General features: G+C 41.3%; 1 protein-coding gene across 2 annotated transcripts in view; it reads right to left on the bottom strand.

The window, feature by feature from the left end:
* The window catches only part of SLC16A7 (solute carrier family 16 member 7), a 109617-nt gene extending 85842 nt beyond the window's left edge, over positions 1-23775 (bottom strand). Inside the window, exon 1 of one of the 2 annotated variants that reach the window (XM_089674030.1) lies at positions 23453-23775. The gene's annotated coding sequence lies outside the window, so the exon portion shown is untranslated. Of the gene's footprint in view, positions 1-1539; positions 1693-23452 lie in introns of those variants that run through there. The other variant, XM_089674031.1, reaches the window with a different exon arrangement.
* Positions 23776-24644: the final 869 nt, after the last annotated feature.

Raw genomic sequence — 24644 nt, 5'->3', positions numbered from 1 at the left:
GTAGCAGACAGCATCACGACTAACGACTCATTCAACTACCTGCTGGGAGATTCCTCTCATTGTCCAAATATGTCCATTGCCATAGTCAGGTGCTGACATTAGCCAGCATGTATGTCCCTTTGTTTACATTCATCTATCTTCTGGGGAATCTGCCTGCTGGCAGCTGAATGGGGCTGGAGATAAGTCACCAGTTGCTAGGATTCCAGAGGCTTCTGGATTTCTAGAAATCCACATGTCCTATGGGAACAATTATAATCGTGACCACTTCCCAGCTCATACTCTGAGCATTGGAGTCTCTCATTACACCAGATCAGAGCTGATCCTAATTTCCATAGGATTCTTAATCTGCCACTTTATGGTAATTCACTTTGAATCTGTCGCTGTCATGGTTCTTAAAGCGTAGTTTCACCTGAAAAAAAAGTCAGCAGCTACAAAAACTGTAGCTTCTGACTTTTAAAATACAGACTCTTACCTGTACCTCAGTCCAGCAGTGTCCTCACCATGGGCAGGTTTCACCAACCATCTTCTCTCCCTGGCATCTTCAGTGTGGGCACCCGGCTGTGACAGCTTGCAGCTTCAAAGCCGGGTGCCCACTGCGCATGCGTGAGACGCGCTGCGCTTTGTGAATGGCCCCGTCGCCTTCTGAGACCAGTCACGTGTCACAGAAGACTACGGGGAGGGAGGGGGGAGGACAACTTCTGATTCCAATTGCCTAGGCGATCGCAGCGGAAGAGGGAGTGGGTACCTGTAAAAAATTTGCGCACCCCCTCCCCCCTGCTCCCCAAAGGTGACAATCCTTAATGGGGAGCGAGGGACAAAGGCTTAAAGAGGAACTTCTCCTATTGGGTGGAGCTTCGCTTTCAAGTGGTGGTAACAAGAATTACCTGAATCTATTGCAGATGCCAGAAACCTTAATTAAACTATCACAAGGCTTTCCTGAATTAGGCACAGGTTGTTTTAAAGGGACCCTACAGCCAGAAAAGTGTGGTAAGTGCTTTAATAAATTCTGTTCATTAAGGTTTTTTTTTCTGAGAGATTAAGTGGTAAATAGGGTTCAAAGCAAGCAAGGCACTGTTGTGGGAAGAGTAATACTACTGAGCATCCACTTCATTTTTCTGAGTTGCCCCATACCCCTGGTAATCATTTAAATGATTCTACATCAACATGGTATTGCTTAGGACTGCATACATTTATACAATCCACACAGTCCCAGTTAAAAATAACATTGCTACAGAACTGCAAATAATTACAAAAACATAGCATACGTGTATCCTAAAATAAACTAATGAAAATAATTCAAGTTTCAAGTATGAAGTGTGTTGTCTCCTTATATTTCACCTACAAAATATTTTGAGCTGACAGTTATTTGTGTGTGCATACAGTATATACATGTAGCTTCCGTTTAACACCACGTGCATTTTGTAAAAAAGATATTCACAGCACATAACACACAAAAGATTCTATTACATTCCAAACTAAGCTCTAAGAATGCTAAAATTATATTAAAAACTGTAATATAAAAGGAAAACTATACTGCACCTGTAGAAGCAGCAAGGAGCAAGGTTATCTTGAACTGTTTAATGTTTCCTACCACGTCTTACAACAATGTTCAAGAGAGTTCAATTCATTCCACCAGCTGCACTAGACTTCCCTGTGATTGGCTGAATAGAGCCATACCCCTCATTGTTTGCATGAAGAATACATGTGAGATTATATTTGTTAGTAAGCACGAGATGTAACCCTTTGTTGACAATTGCCTTGACTTGGATAACTATACTGAAAATTAAGCATGTGTAACAAGGGTTAGTGTTCTGCCAACAATTAAAATGAGTAGCTGAGTCCTTAACTGGGACATTGAGAGATGACCTTTAAAGAAGACATTCACATTGAGATTCCTTTTTGTCAGGTGCCTCTAAAGCACATTTTAGAGCAGTGAATGAAAGGACTCTAGAGCTTCACATTCTTGCTTACGTAATATGCAGAGTAGAAATAAGATCAGCAGTTGCAGAATTTATATGAATGTAAAATAAATGAACAAAATATTCTACAAATAATATGTAAAAGTATATATATATATATATATATATATATATATATTGCATCCAGAAAGTATTCACAGCACTTAACTTTTGCCATATTTTGTTATGCCCAAAATGGATTGATGGATTTTTCCTCAACATTCTACAAACAATACCCTTATAATGACAACATAAAATAAGTTCATTTTGAAATCTTTGCAATTTATTAAAAATAAAAAACGAAAAAAAAACACATGAAGATAAGTATTCCCAGCCTTTGCTCAATACTTTGTTGAAGCATCTTTAGCACCAATTACAGCCTCAAGTCGTTTTGAGTATGATGCTACAAGCTTGGCACACCTATTTTTGGACATATTCTCCCATTCTTCTTTGCAGTACCTCTCAAGTTCCATCAGGTTGGATGGGGAGCGTCGGTGCACAGCCATTTTCAGATCTCTGCAGAGATGTTCATTCGGGTTCAAGTCTGGGCTCTGACTGGGCCACTCCAGGACATTCACAGAGTTGGCCTGTAGCCACTCCTTTATTATGTGGGCTGTGTGCTTAGGGTCATTGTCCTGCTGAAAGATGAACAGTCACCCCAGTCTAAGGTCCAGGGCACTCTGGAACAGGTTCTCATCAAGGATGTCTCTGTACATTGCTGCATTCATCTTTCCTTCAATCCTGACTAGTTTCTCAGTTCCTGCCACTGAAAAATATCCCCAAAGCATGATGCTGCCACCACCATGTTTCACTATAGGAATTGTATTGGCCAGGTGGTGAGTGGTGCCTGGTTTTCTTCAGACATGACGCTTGGCATTCAGGCCAAAGAGTTCAATCTTTGTTTCATCAGACCAGAGAGTTTTGTTTCTCATGGTCTGAGAGTCCTTCAGGTGCCTTTTGGCAAACTCCAGGCTGGATGCCATTTGCTTTTTACTGAGGAATGGCTTCCGTCTGGCCACTCTACCATACGGGCCTGATTGGTGGAGTGCTGCAGAGATGGTTGTTCTTCTGGGAGGTTCTCCTCTCTTCACAAAAAAACACTGGATCTCTTTAAGAGTGACCAACGGGAGCTTGGTTATCTCGCTGGCTAAGGCCCTTCTCCCTCAATTGCTCATTTTGGCAGGGTGGCCCGCTCTAGGAAGATTCCTGGTGGTTCCAAACTTCTTCCATTTATGGATGATGGAGGCCACTGTGCTCAATGCTGCAGAAATTGTTCTGTACCCTTCCCCAGATCTGTGCCTTGATACAATCCTGTCTTGGAGGTCTACGGATAATTCCTTGGACTTCATGGCTTGGTTTGTGCTCTGACATGCACTGTTAACTGTGGGACCTTATATAGACAGGTTTATGCCTTTCTTAATCATGTCCAGTCAACTGAATTTCCCACAGTTGGACTCCAATCAAGTTGGGGGAACATCTCAAAGATGATCAGTGGGAACAGGATGCGCCAGAGCTCAATTTTGAGTGTCATGGCAAAGGCTGTGAATACTGTTTTTTGGGGTTTTTTTGTCTTTTTATTTTTAATAAATTGCAAAGATTTCATAATGAACTTCTTTCACATTGTCATTATGGGGTATTGTTTGTAGAATGTTGAGGAAAAAAATAAAATGAATCAATTTTGGAATAAGGCTGTAACATAACAAAATGTGGCAAACGTTAAGCGCTGTGCATACTTTCTGGATGCACTGTATATATATACAGTATCTCACAGAAGTGAGTGCACCCTTCACATTTTTGTAAATAATTTATTTTAACTTTTCATGTGACAACACTGAAGAAATGACATTTTGCTACAATGTAAAGTAGTGAGTGTACAGCTTGTATAACAGTGTAAATTTGCTGTCCCCTCAAAATAACAACACACAGTCTTTAACCTCCCTGGCGGTCTGATTATTTCAGATTTTTGGTGCTGAAAGCGGTACCATTATTTTACATGGAAATATGTAGTTTTTTTATTGTAGGCCTGTAATATTTAGGAATAACTCACTGAAATCTGTCCGAAGAAGAGTCTATTAAACATCCCGGGTATGATAAAATTTGAAACACGAAATCATAAATTATAATTTAATAAATAATCATAAAAAATAATAATATAATAATAATAAATTTAATTCAATAATATAATCAAACCAAAAACACTGAAATGTGAAATATAGCGCCATAATAAGTTCGCACATTGCTGAGCAAAGTCGCAAAATCGTTTTCAGTGTCTGATGACGAATTTCCCCAGAAATCATTATCACTCAATTCTGCAAGTGGTTCTGATTTACTATCGCTGTTCTCTAGCTGATCTAAACCTGCTTTTGACCTAAAGGGACACTTTTTGGACGCCATGGACGTTTCTCAGTTTCCAGGCAGAAAGAACAGACAAAATGCAGGCAGGGCGCAGAACAAAGCAGTAGGGACAAAATGTATGTGAAATTGGTTGAGACAGCAATGTTTTACTATATAAAATGTAAAAAAAAAAAAATGAAATTTTTTAAAATTTTTAAATTTCCCGCCGCCGGTGGCGGCGCCCGTGCGTCCCGACGTCACAGGGACAGGACACAGAAGCCGGATGCCGGCATCGGCCGGAGGAGATGGCCGGGGACGCTGCAGGGGACACATTGTGGGAGCGCTGGGTAAGGTAAGTGAAGAACAAATGCTGGAGCAGTGCCGCATGGTATTCCCGAGTGTAGCTCGGGGTTACCGCTCTTGGTACTGAAATGTTACCCCGAGCTACACTCGGGAATACCGCCAAGGAGGTTAATGTCGAAACCGCTGGCAACAAAAGTGAGTACACCCCTAAGTGAATATGTCCAAATTGGGCCCAATTAGCCATTTTCTCTCCTTGGTGTCATGTGACTCGTTAGTGTTACAAGGTCTCAGGTGTGAATGGGTAGCAGCTATGTTAAATTTGGTGCTCTCGCTCTCACTCTCTCATACTGGTCACTGGAAAGTCAACATGGCAACTCATGGCAAAGAACTCTTTGAGGATCTGAAAAAAACTGAGCTGCACCATGGTGGCCAAGACCATACAGCGGTTTAACAGGACAGGTTCCACCCAGAACAGGACTCGCCATGGTCGCCCAAAGAAGTTGAGTGCACGTGCTCAGCGTCATATCCAGATGTTGTCTTTGGGAAATAGACGTATGAGTGCTGCCAGCATTGCTGCAGAGGTTGAAGGGGTGAGGGGGTCAGCCTGTCAGTGCTCAGACCATACTCCGCACACTGCATCATATTGGTCTGCATGGCTGTCGTTCCAGAAGGAAGCCTCTTCTAAAGATGATGCACAAGAAAGCCTGCAAACAGTTTGCTGAGCACAAGCAGACTAAGGACATGGATTACTGGAACCATGTCCTGTGGTCTGATGGGACCAAGATAAACTTATTTGGTTGAGATGGTGTCAAGCGTGTGTGGCGGCAACCAGGTGAGGAGTACAAAGACAAGTGTGTCCTGCCTACAGTCAAGCATATGGCGTCCTCCCAGAACGTGCCCTCCCGCATGCCCCCAGTGGTGCGCACACAGAGCTGTCTATGATCGCTGTGTCCTACAGACACAGCTGATGACATCATGAGGTAAAAGGCCAATCACAGCGTTTTTTTACCACGTGATCAGCTGTGTCCAATGACACAGCAGATCACCAAGTAAATACAGTTGCCGGTTATCGGCAGCACTTTCCTCACACTGTCACAGCATGAGGAAAGTACTGCCGATAACCAGCAAATGTCACACAGGACATCTGCACTGATCATCAGGACACTGATGATCAGTGTCCTGATGATCAGTGCCCAGCAGTGTCACCCAGCAGTGCCATCCTCCAGTCCCCAGCAGCGCCACTCAGCAGTGCTTAGCAGTGACACCCATCAATGCTGCTCAGCAGTGACACCCAGCAGTACCGCCAGCAGTGGTGCCAGTCAGTGCTGTCAGTCAGTGCCGCCAGTCAGTGCTGTCAGTCAGCACCACCCATCAGTGTTGCCCATCAGTGCCCATCATTGCCACCTATCAGTGCACATCAATGCTGCATATCAGTGAAGCATCATCAGTGCCTCCTCATCAATTCCCATCAGTGCCTTCTCATTAGTGCAGCCTATCAGTGTCCATCAGTGCTGCCTATCCGTGCCACCTCAGTGCCCATCAGTGTTGCCTATCAGTGCCCATCAGTGCTGCTTATCAGTGCAGCCTCATCAACGCACATCAGTGAAGGAAAAAATTACCTGTTTGCGAAATGTTATAATAGAAACAAAGAAAAACATTTTTGTGCTCTTTTTTTGTTTATTGTGCAAAAAATAAAACACCCAGTGGCAATTAAATACCACCAAAAGAAAGCTCTATTTGTGTGAAAATTTTTTTTAAAAATTCATATGGGTACAATGTTGCATGACCACGCAATTGTCATTCAAAATGTGAGAGCCCTGAAAGCTGAAAATTGGCCTGGGCACGAAGAGGGTAAAAGTGCCCGCTGGCAAGTGGTTAACAAGAATTCAACTACAGGTGAGTATAATTATTCAATAAACAGGTGTCCAGCAGACAGTTGATTATAAAAGTGCATTGCCCACCAAAGAAAACCCCTTCCCATTTCATGCTGTCAGCAATGGCCCCCACATGGAAGAGAAATGTCACAAGGCCTGGGAAAGACAATAATTTATTTACACAAGAAAGGTGAAGGCTACAAGAAGACCAGCAAAGCTTTACTTATCAGTCAGAATACTGTAGCCAAAGTGATACAAAAATTTAACAAAGATGGAACTGCAACCATCTCACAGAGGTCCAGGCCGTCCACAGAAGGTAACACCTTGACAGGAGCATCTTCTGATGAGAACGGTTGAAGAAAATTGCCATGCAAGTTCACTGCAGTTAGCTAAAGAAGTAAAAAGTCATACTGGCGTGATTGTTTACAGTGATATAATACGGCATACATTGCAATGGAATGGCATGCGTGGGTATCGTCCACAAAGGAAGCCTCTCCTAAAGCCCATGTACAAAAAAGCCTGCCTAGAATTTGCCAGGGCCCATGTTGAAAAAGAAGGCTCCTGGGACTCTGTACTCTCGAGTGATGAGACCAAGATAAATGTTTTTGGAACTGATGGCTTTCAAAATTGTATGGTGTCACAAAGGTGAGGAGTACAAAGAAAAATGCATGGTGCCTACAGTGAAACATGGTGGTGGCAGTGTCCTTCTGTAGGACTGCATGAGTGCTGCTGGTGTTAGGGAGCTGTATTTCGTTGATGGTATAATGAATTCACACATGTACTTCTCTATATTGAAAGAGAAGATGCTACCATCACTCTGTGCCCTTGGTTGTTGTGCACTTTTCCAACATGACAATGATCCAAAACACACATCTAAGGCAACTGTTGCATTTCTGAAGAAGAACAGGGTGAAAGTGATTCAGGCTCTAAAAGAGGTCATTCTTGAAGGATGGAAAAAGATAGATGCTGCAACATATCGCCACGTTGTTAATTTAATGCCTAGGACTTGGTGCTGTCCTTACAAATCATGGAGATCATACAAAATACTAGATGGAATAGTTTTTGTTGTGGGGTGTATTCATTTTTGCATCGAGTAATTTGAGTAAAACTGAAGATTTTGTAATCTAAGTTATATTATTAACCTTACTTTTGTGTAATGAGCTAAACAAATGTTCTATAAAACTCAATTTAGGTCAGAAGTTATGAAATTGTTCTTGTGTTCATTGAGCAATATATATATATATATATATATATTATACAGGATTTATATAGCGCCAACAGTTTGCGCAGCGCTCTACAAAATGAAGGTAGACATTACAGTTACAATACAATTTGGTACAAGAGGAAACAGAGGGCCCTGCTCGTTAGCGCTTACAATCTAGGATATATATATATATATATATATAAAAAAATATACACACTATATTGCCAAAAGTATTGGGACGTCTGCCTTTACATGCACATGAACTTTAATGGCATCCCGGTCTTAGTCCATATGGTTCAATAATGAATTTGCCCACCCTTTGCAGCTATAACAGCTTCAACTCTTCTGGGAAAGCTGTCCACAAGGTTTAGGAGTCTGTCTATGGGAATGTTTGCCCATTCTTCCAGAAGCGCATTTATTAGGTCAGCCACTGATGTATGACAAGAAGGCCTGGCTCACAGTCTCCGCTCTAATTAATTCCAAAGGTTCTATCAGGTTGAGGTCAGGATTCTGTGCAGGCCAGTCAAGTTCTTTCACCCAAACGCGCTCATCCATGTCTTTATGGACCTTGCTTTGTGCACTGGTGCGCAGTCATGTTGGAACAGGAAGGGGCAATCCCCAAACTGTTCCCACAAAGTTCGGAGCATGAAATTTTCCAAATGTCTTGCTATGCTGACACCTTAGGAGTTCCCTTCACTGGAACTAAGTGGCCAAGCACAACCCCTGAAAAAAAACCCCAAACCATAATTCCTCCTCCACCAAACATTAAATTTGGCACAATGCAGTCAGGCAAGTACCATTCTCCCGGCCACCACCAAACCCAAACACATCCATCATATTGCCAGACAGAGAAGCATGATTTGTCACTCCAGAGAACATGTCTCCACTGCTCTAGAGTCCAGTGGCGGCGTGCTTTACGCCACTGCATCTGACGCTTTGCATTGCACTTGGTGATGTAAGGCTTCGATGCAGATGCTCGGCCATGGAAACCCATTTCATGAAGCTCTCTACACACTGTTGTTGTGCTAATCTGAAGGCCATTCGCAGTTTGAAGGTCTTTAGCTATTGACTCTGCAGACAGTTGCCGACTTCTGCGCACTGTGCGCTTCAGCATGCGCTGACCCCTCTCTGTCATTTTAGATGGCCTACCACTTTGTGGCTGAGTTGCTGTTGTTCCCAGTTTTTTTTACCTTGTTAAAATACCACTAACAGTTGACCATTGAATATTTAGTAGCAAGGAAATTTCACATAATTATACTTATTGCACAGGTGGCAACCTATCACGGTACCACACTTGAATTCACAGAAAAATACCTGTTCACCCTATCCTATCAATTTTCAGCTCCCGTTCACACCAATGTGATCTGTCATGTGATTTGTCAGTTCAAAATTACATGACAAGTGGCACCCTACTTGTGTCTATGGAACCGTTCAAATCGGTGTGACTCCGAATTGCACTGAATTTGAAAAAGGTTCCTGCACTCCTGCGATTTCATGTGCAACTTGCATTGATATCTGTGCATGAAATCACACAGATGTCTGAAAGCCGCACATGAAATCGCACTGACTTTTGGCTTTGAAATTAGCTGAAGTAGCATGATTTCAAAGCCACATTTGGTGAGGACCAGGGCTTAAAGCTGTCTTATGAAAGCTATCCCCCTACTCTGGCTGCCTTTAGGCAAACCCTGAAAATTCATCTCTTTAGGGAAACCTATCATGCCTCTGAATAGACATTTATCACTTCCATCAGCTCATGCCCCACAGTTATACCCTTTTGTGGCACTTGCCCCACTCTATTAGATTGTGGCGCTCTTAATCCTCCTTTTGATTGTATTGTAGCTGTATTGTCTCCCTTTATATTAGAAGTGCTGTGCAAACTGTTGGCGCTATTTAAATCCTGTATAATGATAACAACAATAATAATGATAATACAGAACACTTCCCCTGTATATAATACAGAGGGGGAGGTGTTTGTAGTCCAAATAAAGAGGGCAGCCTGGGGTAACAATGCTTCTGCTCCCTATATATAGTACAGTGAGTAGGCACTCTCACTGTCTGATAGGAAGTGTGTTACTGGCAGGACCACAAAAAATGATGAAAAGAAAGCCACCACATCTAAAGGAATGATAAGTTTCAGTAGGTAAAATATTTTGTTTCTGAGTTTACATATGCTTTTATTTTGCTGATAGCTTCCCAACGATGACAGGAGCAAAAAAGCACACGACTCCTAAAACATTCACATTCGAAAACTTGCATAGAGGATACTGAAATTCACTTGTTCTGGAATTTATTCTACTTTTATACTTGTAAAAATTGGAAGCTGCGTACTATAGAAAGCAGGTGAAAAGCAATATAAGTTAAAACTAGAGTAATGTACAGTATATTAGTAAACAATGATTTTTGTTCTCATAAATGTGATCCCTAAGGGTCAAATTGCTAAGGATTTATCCCTAGCAGTGAGTGAATTTTGCCAAATGTGGTCCTTTAATTCTTTTCACAGGATTGCCTATATGCCAGGGTGTAGTCTTCCAACCCCATTGTGTAGTTAAATTCAAATATTGCCATTAATTTGAAGACATTGGCATCAGCTCAATAAATGTAGGGTGCTAAGTGATTAATTCATTTAATAACCTAAAAAGGGCAGTATTATATTGTGCAAGTGAGGACTACACACCTTTTGAGAAATTGCAGATCCCCTTGCTCTGCTGCAAACACTGGACTGAGTGGATAATAGCTAGTAGAAGTAGAAGTAAACCATGGACATAAATAGACAAACCATCTTCAATGTACTAGTCCCTTCTATTGCCAATGATAGACACATCAAATATATGTCCTAAGAGTAAAGTAAAAAGATAAAGCTGCATCTAACATTTAAACATGTGGCATGCAGCTCATGTGGCTCAGAAGAGCTACTGGTCTGGCACTGAAATACTCCCCTGGAGACAGAACATCAGGGAAAGCTAGGAAAATAAATAGGTCTCAAGGAATAAATACAACCAAATGCAGCAGGGCATGCTAACTTTGAGATGATATTGTACAAAGCAAAATAATATTTGAAAAGTTTACTGAGCTTTTCAACTCTCAGTTCATCATGAGCACCCCTTTTTGACCTATATACATAAAGACTGTCAATAAAAGCTTGAGGTCCTAAGAAAAAGATATAGCTTTTCCATCATACTGTTTCATTCTATTATTTATTACAGATACTTGTGAAGCGCCATCAATTTATGCAGTGCTTTACATATACAGTATATTGTACATTCACAACATTCCCTGCCCTCAAGGAGTGTACAATCTAAGGTCCATAACTCACATTCATACATAGCATACAAGGGCCAATTTAGATAGAAGTCAACTAACCTACCTGCATATCTTTGGAGTGTGGGAGGAAACCAGAGTGCCTGGAGGAAATCCACGCAGGCACAGAGAGAACATGCAGACTCCAAGCAGGTAGTGCCATGGTTGGGATTTGAACCAACGACCCTAGTGTTGTGTTAGATGGATGTACTAACCACTTAGCCACTGTGCTGCCCTACTGTTGGTACAATGCTGTTTTTTTTTAAAAACAGCAATGCAAATCTATGTAGGCATTCATCCAGGTACAAACATGTGGCAAGGAAGTGCTAGCAAATACTATGAACTGTGCAAATGCTCATCATCATAATATTTAAATATTATTGAGTGAAGGAATGGACGCTGCTCAACCAATTTCAGGAGTCCAATGTTGAGGAATGGCCTCAGCCAGCGTACTGGACACGCACTCTGAAGTATTTCGCCCCGCCGACCGGGGCTTGGTCATAGAGGTAGTGAGGATGTGAGAAGCCAGGAAATATGTATGCATCATCGGCCGTGAAAAAAGAATTAGGTGTGTATATGTGATGACAGAGAGATTGGAAAACAAGAAGAAGACAAGAGAAACTGAATAGTAATGCTAAAAGAGAAGAGAAGAGAAGAGAAGGGAAAGAAAGAAAGAAAGAAAGAAAGAAAGAAAGAAAGAAAGAAAGAAAGAAAGAAAGAAAGAAAGAAAGAAAGAAAGAAAGAAAGAAAGAAAGAAAGAAAAAATCAGTCTCTAAAATTAAGCTTTATTTTGAAAAAGGTAAAAATAGCTAAGAATAGAAAAACAACTATGTGTATGTGTGAAAAATCAAAACTGTTATAAAAACAAAATTTTCAGAACTCTTTAGTCCTCATCAGGGACGTCATGCAGGACAATGGAGAGAAAGAGTGGGGAAAGGCCAAACTATAGGAATTATCAAATGTTCTGATAATAGCAACTAAGGAGAACTAAGGGTCGGTTGAGCAGCGTCCATCCCTTCACTTGTATTTGCTGACACTGAAATCGCTTGGAGCAGCATCATAAGGTATACTTTTCACTATCTAAATATTATTGCTCACCAGAAACATAATTTTGTGTTAGATTAAGGCCCCTTCCATATGTCCATTTTTCATCTGTCCATTTATGGATGAAAAATGGATATTCATGTATTTCTATGGACTAGCAAATGTAAATGAATGATCATCTGTTTACATCAGTTAATGTCCGCATCCGCTAACATCCGTTTGTTTGAATGGAAGAAAATCCTATTTTTCTTCAGTTAAAAAAAAGAGAACAGATGTAAACGGACAAAAACAGATGTAAATGGATGAAAACAAACGAAAACAGACGTAAACAGACAAAAATGGATGAAAATGGATGTAAACTGATGAAAACTGATGTAAATGGACAAAAAAGGATGTAAACGGATGTATACTGATGCATAACTGACGTAAACTGATGAAAAACTGATGTGAACGTATCCATTTTTTCTTGGAAAAAACATGGTTGAACTAAAAAATGGACCGCCTGTGTGAATGGGGCCTAAGAGATGCTACTGGTCACATTTTTTAGGAAATGAAGAAACATGCTGATATTATGATGGTTAAAACATGCTACTTGAAAACAGTTACTTTTAGTTCTATGAGAATGTGTGTCAGGGATCAGCAACAAACAGTCACTTGTAGGCCTACAATCATTTGCACTTGTTTGTGCACAAGACCGGGCACTATAGGTGTCACCAGCTCTCACCTGCAGATTGATATAATGGGCTTAATCTCATACTCTTTGCTAGGTTTCTTTCCTAGTTTCGGCCTTATGTTTCAGTGGCCCTTGTGCACTCCTATGAGCTCAGTCTCTTCTGTGGACTTCCTCAAATTGTGCAAATGAAAGAGGGTAATGAATCCATAGCCACAGACATAGTGGAATAGGAGAGAAACAGCCAAATTTAGCATGCATGTATATCTGAGTATCATCAACATAGGGGTAATAGTTACGGAAATGTGATCTTAACGGCTCAGGAGCTATTAAAGATCATTGATGACTTTGGCCAAGGCAGTTTCTGTGCTGTACAGTTGTTGAAAATGGGATTGGAGCGGTTTAAACAGGTTGCTTACAGACAGCTGATTATGTCATTGAGATATGATAGCACATTCTAGAACCTTAGCCAGGAAGGATAAATTGAATATGGGGAGAATATTGTTTAAAATGTCCTGAGCCATATTATTTTTTTTTTGGTAGCAGGTGATTCCAGCAGTTTTAAGGATCATGGATACAACACCTGTGCTTTAAAAACCACTTGCCAACCGTGCTATAGCCAAATAACAGCTACAGCGAGGTTGTCCAGTGCTGGGAAGGTGTCATATGATGTCCTCCCAGAACACACCCTCCTGCACGCCCCCAGCAGCACGCACCTGGTGCTGTCCATGATCACTGTGTCCTACGGACACAGCTGATCACATGATGGGGTGAAAGGCCAATCACAGCAGCCTGTTACCACATGATCAGCTGTGTCCAATGCAGTTGCCAGTTATTGACTGCACTTTCCTCATGCTGTGACAGTGTGAGGAAAGTACTGCCAACAACCAACAAATAACACAGGGCACTGATGATCAGTGCCCTGATTATCAGTACCCAGCAGTGCCTCCCAGCAGTGCCCAGCAGTGCCACCCATCAGTGGCAAGCAGTGCCACCCATCAGTGCTGCCCAGCAGTGCCGCCCAGCAGTGCCACTCATCAGTGCCATCAGTCAGTGCCACCAGTTAGTGCTGTCATCAGTGCCACTAGTCAGGGCCACCTATCACTGTTGCCATTCAGTGCCGCCTATAAGTGCCCATCAGTGCTGCCTATCAGTGCAGCATCATCAGTGCCTCCTCATCAATGCCCACCAGTGCCACCTCATCGTTGCAGCCTATCAGTGCCCATCAGTGCTGCCTATCCGTGCCAGCTCATCAATGCCCATAAGTGCTGCCTATCAGTGCCCATCAGTGCTGCCTATCAGTGTAGCCTCATCAACGCACATCAGTGAAGGAGAAAAATTACCTGTTTACAAAAGCTGAATATTGACCTGGGCAGGAAGGGGGTAAAAGTGCCCAGTAGGCAAGTGGTTAAAGTAAAACTAAAGGCAAAACATATTTTTTCATTTTAGATAGTAAGGGAAGGTTATAACCTCTGGTAGATTTCTTTTTCACCATTTGTGTCCCATTGGAGAGATTTCCCTTCAGTTCCTGTCCCATAGCCAAACAAGAAGTGAGAGGAAATCCCTGAAAATTATGGGATTCCTTGGGAACCCCCAGGTTACCAAAATTAGTGTCCCCATTAGATTTCCCCTTTCTTACTTTTCTGGGGAAAATCCAAAATTTGGGGATTATCTTTTACTTTCAATGATAATGGTAAACAGGACAAATAGAGAAGGTGAATCTCCCTAACCTGGACACAGACAGCAATAAAAACTGACAGGGCTTTTAACCCCTCTCCACTCTATCCCAAACTAAAAACAGGTTTTGTGTTTAGTTATATTTTAAGAATCATTTACTATATTGAGAGTAAAAGGGCAGAGAGAAGTAAAACAATATTTAAATAAATGAGTGAGAATAAATTAAAGTACACTGGTGTCAAGTAGAGAGAAGTGGGAGAGAGAGAAGAACCAGTAAAGCCAGGTAAACCAGGAAGAGATATTGAAGAAACGTGTTGTAGAAAAAATGTGATGTTGGATGTTATCAGTCTTGGAGGTGAAAAAATCTATGTAAAGGTGACAAAGCTCTGTTAGGGCTGGTAATGTGGTAGGACAGAGAGGTTTTAAAGGAGAAGTGCAAGAATATAAAATAATAAACATACCCACCTACCTGCTACAGCATCGATCTGATGCTGCAAGCTATCCCCTGTCAGTTCTAAGCCCAAGAACTGAGTGATCATGTGACTGCTAATCAGTTCTTGGGTCCACTCTGAGCACAAAATGGTAACTATCAACTACCACTGCCCCTTCAGAGCACCAGGCAAGAGAGGGGGCAGGATCAGCTAGCTCAGGCACTCAGTGGAGCTGAGAGGTTGAGCCAGCTGCCTGAAAGGTATCTGGGTAGATCCTGACATTATTGTCAGTATACATCTACAGACTGGAGCAGCCGCATCAGTTGACAGCAGTCTTTAGCCCACTGTTGGCTGATTCTGGGTCACAGGAGAGCAGCACTAAGTGCACTCCTGTGACCCACATGAGAAATATGGCCAAAAGAGCTTTGGGCCTATTTTTCTTTTAACAATCTATTGATGGTGGTGCAACAGCTGTCTATGGTTGCAAAGATTTTTTTCAACAGTGTGGGAGAAGTAGATGGATCTAGCAGGCTCGTTTTTACCGTTATATTTACACAAATAATCTTTCCAAACCTAAAAGTGCACAGTCAGGTCAGAAATATGCCACCTATTTTCAAATGTCTGGGTGACTGCCTTTATTGTTTAGAAGTGGTCATTGTACTTTAGAGTAAGGTAAGATGAAAGAGCACAGTTAAAGTAGAACTAAAGGCAAAACTTTTTTTTTTTTTATTAAGAGAGGGTTATAACCCCTGTCAAGTTTTTTTTATTGCCATCTGTGTCCCATTTGGGAGATTTCCCTTCACTTCCTGTCCAATAACCAACACAGAAAGTGGGTGGAAATCCCTTCAAAGTGAGTGAATCTCTAGTTGTCACCAGGGTCTAGTGTCACCAATGGAAGATTTCCCATCTCTTACTGTTCTGGGGACAACTCAAAAATGTGAGATTTGTTTTACGTTCACTTTTAATGATACCAGTAAACATGACAAATGGAGGAGGCAAATCTCTCTAATGGGGGCACAGACAGCAATAAAAACGGACAGGTTTTAAAACTAAAAAGAAAGTTTTGCCTTTAGTTATACTTTAAGGAAGTGGAGATTCAGAGGAGGGGAAGCAAAAATCTGGGCTGATCAATTAAAACCCAGAAGTGGTAATTTACAGAGAAGATAGAGAGGTGTTAGAAACCGGAAATTCCAGATTGAGAGAGAATAGCTAGGTGATAAGACAGTTCTAGGTCAATGGAAGAAGGGGAAGAAAAGGAGTCATATGCAATGGTAAGGTCCAGGGTGCATCCTTTGTTATTTATGGGGATGCAAACAAGTCGAGTTAGTTCAAACCAATGTATTGGGTGCTCGGCAATTCTACTCTGGCCAGTCTCAGTGGTTCTGGGGACTCCAGATGAGGCAGATAAAACAGGCTTTTGAGGTTAGTGCTGGTGCAGGATGGTCTTGAAGTCTTGCACTGATTAAGCAGTGATAGAGACTGCACAGGTACGTGAATGAAGAAAACACTGTCCTTTGCTATGGTGCATGTAACACATCAGTTGTCAATATGACAACAAAAGCCATAATCTGGAAATAGCTCTGTTTTAGTTGCACCAGTTGAAGTGCAAAGTACCTTTGTAGCATGACTGAGAGATCTGCTGTGCAGCAAAAGGAAACTGATCCAGCAATCTATGAAGGTGATCCAGAAGTGAGGCAGCAACAGTTGAGGAATATTTTTAGGTAGCTGCAATCCAGCAAAGACAATCATACCACCAGAGAGTATCAACATTAGAAACATTAACTTAAGAAAATAAATAAATTATGGCGTTAAATTAAGAAAATAATTGGAGTGAGGAGCAGCAGCTATGAACATTATTCTGTTATAACAGGGGATAATTATATCTAATAAGTTGGATATGAATTCATGATGATATCTTTCTTTAAAAATGATACATACATTATACTAGAGGCAGTTTGTCTATAACTATCCTCTGTGGTGGAAAAAGTCTCGCCCCTGTGCGAGAACATTTTCTGGGCCACCCATTCAGCTACAAACATTCATTTTGAATAGGTGTGTTTTCTCCTGCCACAGTAGACCACAGCATGCAGGTCTGTGTGAAAGAAGGGGGTCCTAGCCTGATTCACAGTCCTAAAGGGCCCTTGTACCAATACACGGTCTACAGAGATGGCATATCTGCTTTTGGCTATGATTTAATTAACAATGATTATTGGATGTAGGAGTCTTCTTGATTACTTTTTGTCACATGTCGCATGAGTCCATTTATTTCCCAGTGGTTGTATATAATTTTTTTTTTAGATCAGTATTTATGGTTAGCCTTTCATGGAAGAAATATGTAGGCTCCTATTGTAGACCTCTACTTCTGAAAATGCTATGATGCTCGAGATTCTGATGCATTTGGATATGCAAGTTCTTAACCACTGACCCTGAAATAGATGTAGACATAAGGAATGTTGGCTTTTCTCTGACCTATTTGCTTAATATTTCTTCCAGGCCTGTGTTTTGCAGGTCTTGAAGCTATGTAAAATCAGGCAACTGCATTTTCAAAAGAAGGCTAACAATGGAAACTCACACAGTTTGTCAATACTAATTCATCTCACTGGCCCTTTTTGGGGGTTTTATGGTCCATTCACACCAGCAGTGCCAATGCATGGACAAGATAATGTGTCTTATGTCCTGTTTGTTCAGTTCTAACACAACTGTGTTGCGAAAGTGTGCACTGAAAAAAGTTGGACATACAGTACTTTTTATTTTCACAGCAGCATCACAACACACTTCACCTTTTAGCAACCCACTGAGGGGAACAAACATGAATGGAATGTCATATAATGAAATTCCAATAAAGCTGAAAAAAGGAATAAATAATTAGCATATGAGCAAAGTGAACTCCACAGAGAACGAAAGCAGCCACATCACAAAGCAGCTGCAGGTGTAAACCAGCCCTTAGAATTTACAATTAACAGTTATTTCAGATATGTATAATTCTAAGACTTCCCGATTAAGTTTTTCATATTAAAGTTAAATGTGAAAATTGCATGTATTTTAAAAAAAAACAATAAAAGTTCAAAAGCAATATGCTGATAAAGTACAGCACTCTCTTTGCAAAATACTACTGGATAGCTCAATTGTTCTGAGGAGTGTACCTGGTGTCTGGTATATAAATATCTTTCAAGCTTCTTTGGTAACCAAACAATAACTAGCCAATTTGTAATTACATTGCAATGACAGTTGAGCTAGAATAGAAGGAAGCTAATGTTTTGGTCTTACCATGACAACACTTAAAGGGAAAGTATGAAAAAAAAATTCTAGTATTACATATCAATAAGAGAAAAACATTTCTCATCAGTGGTTAGTGTGGGGAAAATGTTTAATCAGTGGTCTGTAGGGAGAAAAGGCCTTGCCAGTGGTAACCAGCAGGTAAATAAAATCCCTGTCAGTAGTAAGTGGAAGTAAAGAATACCCTGGTGTCAATGGTCAGATTGAGGAAAAAATGCACCATTGTTAATGATCAATACTAAGAAAAAATTACCCAACATCAGTGGTCAGTAGGAGAAAAAAATGCATCGCCATTCGTGATCACTAGTAGTAATAAATCCCCCCATATTGGTGTTGAGTAGGAGGAAGGAATCCCCAGTGTTAGTTCTCAGTTGGAGGAATAAATGCCCTGATATCAATAGGAGAAAACATATTAGGGGCTCCAAAAGCCATTTGTGGATGGCTGAAAGTCACTGTGTGGGGCTGGGCGCTCTGTTACAGGTTGGGGAGCATTTTGTTGGAATAGAGGTACTATGGGTGGACTCTGCAGCTAGATATTGTGGCATCATTAGCCAAGTATGGTTATGTCCATATATGTCACTCAGGAGACAATACCCTTTTGTTTATAACAGATGTCAATTGACTGGAGTGAAGTGATAGAAATAGCTGTGTTTTTCTGTGGCATCTTAGCAGGCATTGAGATTAAGGGGGAGACCTCACATTGTTTTTTGGTGTTTGCTTTTATGCACATGTATGGTTTGAATTAGGGGGAACCCCATGTGATTTTACTTTGAGTTTGGGTCCCAAGTTAACATCGACACTATATTGCAAAAGCATTGGGACACCCCTCTAAATCATTGGATTTAGGTGTTTCAATTACTTCCAAGGCCACAGGTGTAAACAACAAGCACCTAGGCATGCAGACTGCTTCTAAAAACATTTGTGAAAGAATGGGTCGCTCTCAGGAGCTCAGTGAATTCAAGTGTGGTACCGTGATAGGTTGTCACCTGTACAATAAGTCCATCCGTGAAATTTCCTTGCTACCAAATATTCCATGGTCAACTGTTAGTGATATTATAACAAAGTGGAAGCAACTGGGAACAACAGCAACTCAGCCACAAAGTGGTAGGCCACGTAAAATGACAGAGCGGGATCAGATCATGCTGAAGCACTCAGTGCACAGAAGTCGTCAACTGTCTGCAGAGTCAATAGCTAAAGACCTCCAAACTTCATGTGGCCTTCAGATTAGCACCACAGTGCATAGAGAGCTTCATGGAATAGGTTTCCATGGCTGAGCAGCTGCATCCAAGCCTTACATCACCAAGTGCAATGCAAAGCGTCGGATGCAGTGGTGTAAGGCACGCCGCCACTGGACTCTAGAGCAGTGGAGACATGTTCTCTGGAGTGACAAATCACGCTTCTCTGTTTGGCAATCTGATGGACATGTCTGGGTTTGGCAGTTGCCAGGAGAACGGTACTTGCCTGACTGTATTGTGCCAAGTGTAAAGTTTAAAATAACAAACAAAAATAGTGAGCAAATAGAGAGAAAAAGGGCTTCTAGCACTTAAGAGTAAACCAACCCCAAAAAAACTAATATATTATACAAGTGTAAAGTTTGGTGGAGGGAGGATTATGGTGTGGGGTTGTTTTTCAGGGGTTTGGGCTTGGCCCCTTAGTTCCAATTAAGGGAACTCTTAAGGCATCAGCATACCAAGACATTTGGGACAATTTCATGCTCCCAACTTTGTAGGAACAGTTTGGGGATGGCCCTTTCCTGTCCCAACATGACTGCACAGCAGTGCACAAATTTTCATCTGAATGTTTGTACAAATGTTGAAAATCTACTACTGCATGGCCATTTTAATATTAGCTATTGCTACTGAATCCATTTTCTTTTAATCTGAATTGATTTAATTTGTGGTAAATTATTTGCATGCGGTTCCACTAGGCATGCATGACCTTGTTCATTCCATATATTACATACGTTAAAAGTGTAAGGCTACATTTACTCCGATGATTTAGGCTCGCGCTAATTGTCGCTGGAGGAATCAGAGATTCCTGCTGCGGCTCGAGCAGCTAGGTGTGGTCCCTATAATGACAGGGTTCTGGTGGCCACAGCTTTTCATTGCTGTAGCCTTAATAAATGCCCTCATAAAATATAACATTACATTTTCTTAAAAAAACAATTAGCAGAGTTATCAACTTTAGAGGGAATGGCTTCTTAAGCTCAGTCATAATAGTAATTGCAGTGCCAATCAATTTTGGCTGAAACCAAAAAGTCCTTCTTACTCTTCTTAGTTATATATATTGCAAAGATTGCATCACACTGGTCCTACCTGCTGTTATTTATATGGAAATTTGCATATGGATTCAATTCACGTTCTACCTCCTGAAGCCACTTCCTACATAATGAATGCTGAGTGGTCTTCCTGCTGTAATCACATGGCAAGTCCTCATGTTGTGATAAGAGGCAAACTACTGGAGACAGCAACCAACTGATTTATTTTCCAAGCAACATTGCTGAGGTATACTTTAATGTATACAAAGTGCCCCCATATAACAAAGTTAACCCCCTTTCAAAAAGTTAGAGTGTAGGGACAAGAATTTCTGTCCATATATATATATTTAGTACATTCAAATCAGTCCATGCCATCAAGAAGCATAATATTTAAGGTCCCTACCTCACATTCATACACATACTAGGTCAGACAAAACCTGCACAAGCACAGGAAGAACATGTAAACTCCATACAGGTAGTACCGTGGTTGGGATTCAAACTGGGAACCCTAGCACTGCGAGGTCAAAGTTCTAATCACTTAGCTACTTGCTCATAAGAACTTTTCCTGATTAAGGAAGCATTGTATTTCCGTATTAGGTCCCTACCTCACATTCATACACATAGTAGGACAGACAAAACCTACACAAGCACAGGAAGAACATGTGAACTCCATACAGGTAGTACCGTGGTTGAGATTCAAACTGGGAACCCTAGCACTGCAAGGTCAAAGTTCTAATCACTTAGCCACTTGCTCATAAGAACTTTCCCCAATTAAGGAAGCATTGTATTTCCTTATTAGGTCCCAACTCACATTCATACACATACTAGGACAGAAAAAACCTACTCAAGCACAGGAAGAACATGTGAACTCCATACAGGTAGTACCGTGGTTGGGATTCAAACTGGGAACCCTAGCACTGCAAGGTCAAAGTTCTAATCACTTAGCCACTTGCTCATAAGAACTTTCCCCAATTAAGGAAGCATTGCATTTCCTTTTTAGGTCCCTACATCACATTCATACACATAGTAGGACAGACAAAACCTACACAAGCACAGGAAGAACATGTAAACTCCATACAGGTAGTACGGTGGTTGGGATTCAAACTGGGAACCCTAGCACTGCAAGGTCAAAGTTCTAATCACTTAGCCACTTGCACATAAGAACTTTCCCTGATTAAGGAAGCATTGTATTTCCTTATTAGGTCCCTACCTCACATTCATACACATACTAGGACAGACAAAACCTGCACAAGCACAGAAAGAACATGTACACTCCATATTGTAAGCTCGAAAGAGTAGGGCCCTCTCACCCCTCGTGTACTGTTGTTGTTGCTGTTCTGTTTCTTGTATTGCCCCCCCCTCTATTGTACAGCGCTGAGTAAACCCTTTGGCGCTATATAAACTTGATGTAATAATAATGATATAGGTAGTACCGTGGTTGGGATTCAAACTGGGAACCATAGCACTGCAAGGTCAAAGTTCTAATCACTTAGCCACTTGCTCATAAGAACTTTCTATGATTAAGGAAGCATTGTAGTTCCTTATTAAGTCTATTAGACTATGAGTCCAGGAGTCTTAACGTATAATTAATTCAGAGTCTACACTGGATCCTGCTCAATCACTAATGTCTAGTCAGAGGTATGGGACAGGGGCTAAAAGATAAAGCATGAGCCCAATGATGAAATTTAAAGTTGGTGTAAAGGACGTTTTTACGTGTCCATACACTCAGTGGATTGATTCACCCACCAAAAAGGGCTGCAAGCAAAAAATTCAGCTTTTGATTAGTTCTATACATTCAGATAGAAAATGTGGATTCATTTCTTTTTGAAGGCTAAGTTAACATGTGCGTGCAACCAAGGGGTGGTAATAAACAGGTAGCTGATCTACATTTTTACTGCTCCATGACTGCCTCCTGATACGTTAACAGTTCTGTACACAATGCCTTGGGTGCGATACTTCACTTGCAAAAATTAAACAGCATGCCATGTTTAGCAAGAGGTGCCAGGACAAGGTACCACATGCAACCACTGAGGTGAACAGTACTATACCGCAACCACACAACCATATGCCAATTGATTGCAGCACAGTAGTTCCATATAAAATTTCCCGTTGGATAAAAAAAAAAAAAGGAATCCGGGGTGGGGGGGTAACAGTTTCCCCTCCTGAACACATGGAAGCTGCTGCTCTACCGCCCTCTGGGTGGGGGGGTGGCCAAAGTCTGTCGCCCATGTGAACGAACCACAAAGGAGTTTTTATGGGACCACTTACTGTTAATATACAGGGTAACAGATAAGGATACACTAATACATTTATTTACTGAAATTAAAATTGTAATAGAAAGAGTATTTGTTCCGTTAAGTAATGTGATTCTGCTGCTTGATATGCTTGATATGTTGCCTAAGATCTGCATTTGATTATTTTACATAAGGATATGATTAACCAAGCAAGGATGTGCTCATACTTCCTACAAATGTAGCACATTCATTACAGCTGCATTACCAGATAGTGGTTATGTCTCACGCAGCTCTCGACCTCTGAACAGCAGTTTTAAAGACACCATATGGTCACATATTTTCTTGTGTATTGTAAAAGAAAAAAAAAAAAGGGAACATGTTTGTGTTAAAGCTAACATTTCTGTTAAAGCTAACATTTCCTTTTTCAGCGTTTGCTTGAATAAAAGCTATAAATCAGTACAAAGCTGTGATTAAGTGTATGTATGTGCGGAGATTTTCCCATGGGTTTGCAAGCCGTCTGTATAATGCAGATTTCACTCATCCATATGCAGTGTAAACATGGCAGTGTGAGACTATTCGACGTCACAATGACACATTTATTCCTCTCCATTGGTAGCATGGAACAAGCTCACCCGCCCCCTGAAATGTAGGACAGCTACAGATATTTCCCAGCCAAGTCAGGGAAGATTCTGTACTCCCAATCCAAGCGGTATATTTCACATACTTCACTAAAAGCAACAAAGACAACAAGGCAGCAATTACCCACAAAGCATTACCAATGTCATCCATCCTTACAAATATACATTGTACAAATACAGTGTTAAATAAATGGTCTGAATACACTACACTGTTATCATTAGGCTGTAAAATAAATGTATGAGGAATCAGGTTACCTGATCAATGCTGGAATTCCTATTCACGTCTTGCTTTATATTTCTTTTTTTTTTTAGAAGTATGAATGAATACACTAGAGTGTTTCACTGACGTTTCTGATGTTTTAGTAGGAGGAGTAGACTGAGAATGATCTTGCTGTTTGTATTAGCAAGGAAGGGAGGGTGACGAGTCTTGGGCTGGTCTTTCTGCATTCAGTGTTCTGTACAAGCGCCTCAGGCAACCCAGCCCAAGTATTTCCATGTATGTAATGTGCTAGAAAGGAAACCGGTGCTAAAGTGATGGCTTCAAACAGTTTACAACGCAAGTTCAGCTTCCTCTTTGCCTAAAGGATTTTTCTAAGGCTTCTTTAACAACGCACCACATGATGTGATATGTGGGCGTGTTTGACCATAGCAACCATTTAGCTGTTACCTTTAAAAACATTGGGATAGTCAGTTTAAAGAAAGCTGCTTGCTGACTGGTTACTATTATTTGACTTTTTTTACATTTCTAAAGTGGATGTACAGCCAAAACTTTTTTTTTAACTTTGAATATAGTAGGATTTGGATCCTTAACATATTTATATTGCTGTGTATGTCTAGGTAAATTCACCCTCATTGTTCATCCTGGCGAACACTGTCACCAAGACAGAAAGTGATGGGGAATTTAAAATTTTACAGCTGTCAACAAAAACAAAAGGTTAGGCTAAATCTTCAACTGTGCTAGTGACAATGGTCTAAAGCTGGCCATACACTGTAAGAATCCTTTATTGATTCCCCAGTAATTCTCCACTGATAGGTGTTGTATTCTGACAGTTGGCACCTGAAAAGGACAGGTTTTTAGACTGGTACATTAGCAGCTGATACTGTCACCACAATCCGATTGCTAGGCAAGGGTTCTCAACCTGTGGCCTGTGGGCCACGTGTGGCCCTCGGAGCCCCCTGATGTGGCCCTCAGCTCAAACTGAATGCAGGAGGTTTGGTGCACTTTCAGAAAGTGCACCACACCTGCCAGATGGGAAGGCAGGTGCTGGTAAACTGCAGTGCATCTGTCAGGAGCTGCCACAATCCGCGGCTCGGCGCGGGCGCAGTGTGCCCATTCACGCTGGTGTACGGGCACTAGGTCCTGGCCAGCCGCGGCTGAGACGAAATCTGCGCATGCGCACTCGGAGCCGCGAGTGCGCGCCTGGCACCAATGACAGCGCAGGACGCG

This window comes from Staurois parvus, unplaced genomic scaffold (genome assembly GCF_062004578.1).
Source record: "Staurois parvus isolate SC_StPar_1 unplaced genomic scaffold, SC_StPar_1.0 ptg000147l, whole genome shotgun sequence".
Taxonomy (NCBI): Eukaryota; Metazoa; Chordata; class Amphibia; order Anura; family Ranidae; genus Staurois; species Staurois parvus.
Note: the sequence above shows the minus strand (reverse complement) of the source record. Positions and strands in the feature narration are given on the sequence as shown.